Source organism: Hippopotamus amphibius, chromosome 11, assembly GCF_030028045.1.
Source record: "Hippopotamus amphibius kiboko isolate mHipAmp2 chromosome 11, mHipAmp2.hap2, whole genome shotgun sequence".
Classification (NCBI taxonomy): domain Eukaryota; kingdom Metazoa; phylum Chordata; class Mammalia; order Artiodactyla; family Hippopotamidae; genus Hippopotamus; species Hippopotamus amphibius.
In genome coordinates this window covers 28748370-28750320 of record NC_080196.1, presented here as the reverse complement: position 1 = coordinate 28750320, position 1951 = coordinate 28748370, and the positions used below count along the sequence as shown (strand labels likewise).

Genomic DNA, 1951 nt, shown 5'->3' with positions numbered 1-1951 from the left:
CGTGAACCGCTATTGTTAACACAGCCGATATATCTTTTTGGTTGAGTCATCTTGATTTGGATTTTCCATCTTTGGCAACTGAAAGATTCTTATTCATAGAGTGTGTAGAACCAGAAATGGGGTATTGGAAGAGATTTAACTTATGCAGAACTGGCTAATTTGAAGTAGGGAGAAAGGTCATGAAGACTGTCATCTGGAGCTGAGAAAACTGGCAACGTTTGTTACAGGGTATGAAAACTCCTTGTTAAAACAATCGCAGTTTGTCTACGGCCCAGGCCTGGGCCCTGGGGGCCACCGGCAGCGCTAGGACCCGGTGAGCTGGGGCTGCTGCGGGGCCTGGGCGGCCAGAGCAGCGCGAACTCGTGTTCTTGGCTGCCAGCGCCTTGTGAATGGGATCAGGGGCTACCGGGGCCCTGGCGCTCCCCAGCGGAGATGAGGAAACTGAGGCTCAGAGACGTCACAGGACTTGTCCGAGGCCCCGCAGCCAGTGTGACCCCACATCCCTGCCCCCGGGCCACCTGCAGGACTCTGGCCCCTGCCTCTCAGCAGATGCTGGACAGAGATGAGTAGCAACAAACTCCAAACAGCGCCGGTGAGTCTTTCATGAATACTCCCTGCCGGACCGCATCTGTCAGCCTCTAGAAGTGGAGCACCGATGGCCACATCCCCATTCTCGGCAACAAGGCGAGGCGTTCCCGCTGCCACCACTCCGTGATTGTCACCTGTTGGGCACCAAGCTGGGCCCGAGTTCGGGCGAGCGCACAATCCGCATGGACGGCGCACCCACCTCGGGCTCCTCGGCCCAGGTGGGCAACAAGACCACCTTCCGCGTGGGGGCGCGTTCCAGGGGATTCTGTGTGCTGCGGCGGCCCCCGGAGTTCGCCAGCGGGACCTGGAAACTCTGTTCATCTTCTGGGGTCCTCCAAACAAGATCCAGAAGCCCCAAGGCAGCCTGGCGCGCGCCACCCAGTGCGCAGGCCTGGTGTTCCCCGCACCGAGTCCCGCGCCGTCCCTCCGCGCCGCATGCGCCAATGTGACAACCTCTTCCGGGGTGAGACAGGCGAGGACAGAGAAAAGTCCCGTTCGCGGTAGAGCACAGGCTAGTTCGCCACGGTGACTGCGGCGGAGGTGTGTGACCACGTGCCCATCAATGGCATGCTCCCCCCGCGCGCGCACACACCCACTACTGCAGCCAGCGGCCCCGCCTGCAGTGTAGGCCCTGCTGCTACTAGGAGCCCAAGGGGCTGGACCGAGTGTCACTTACATCTGGAATAAGCACAGCAGCAAAGGCATCACCGACTCATCACAGAGAAGAGTGTCTTCACATCCTGGGCCCAGCTGTAGGAAATCACCTTCTCCCACCCCTCCTGGACCTAGGCCACCCTGCCTGTGGGGCCGTCACAAAAGACACATGAGAAGCGGGTCTCCGCCCAGCCTCTGGACCAAGGACCATCTCCTGGCCAATCAAGGTTGGTTGGAGTGTCTGCTGGCCAATCAGGGCCTTGAAGAGGGTGTATCCTCCAACCATTCAGGGCCTTGGGGGTATCTCTTGGCCAAATAAGGGATTTGGGCTTCTATGTGGTTAATCGCGAATCTAGGGTATTTCTTGTCCAGTCAGGGTCTTAGCATAATCAGGATGTTTCTAGGTAATCTGAGGCTAAGGACATGTCCTTTTCCATGACGCTTTGGTTCAGAGCCCCAGGATGGACCCCAAATTACTTCCTATTTCCTGTGACAGTGGGGTCCTGTCCCAAGGAGCGGGGAATTTGTGTTGCCCTCAACCTCCCAGAGCCAGAAAGAGGCTTGGTGGAGGTGGGAGCTGTCTGGAGGCCAGGTTGGGGCATTTGTGAGGTTAGGGGGATCCCAGAGGTGGGAGGCTGGTGTCTGGGTCTTGGCTCTGCGGTGAGTGGCCTTGGACAAACCCCTTGCCCCCTCTCTGGGCATCCTTCTG

General features: G+C 58.6%; 1 pseudogene; it reads left to right on the top strand.

The window, feature by feature from the left end:
* The first annotated feature begins 389 nt into the window (after nt 1-389).
* LOC130830867 (alpha-N-acetylgalactosaminide alpha-2,6-sialyltransferase 6-like) lies at nt 390-1506 on the top strand (annotated as a pseudogene).
* The last annotated feature ends 445 nt before the right edge of the window (nt 1507-1951 follow it).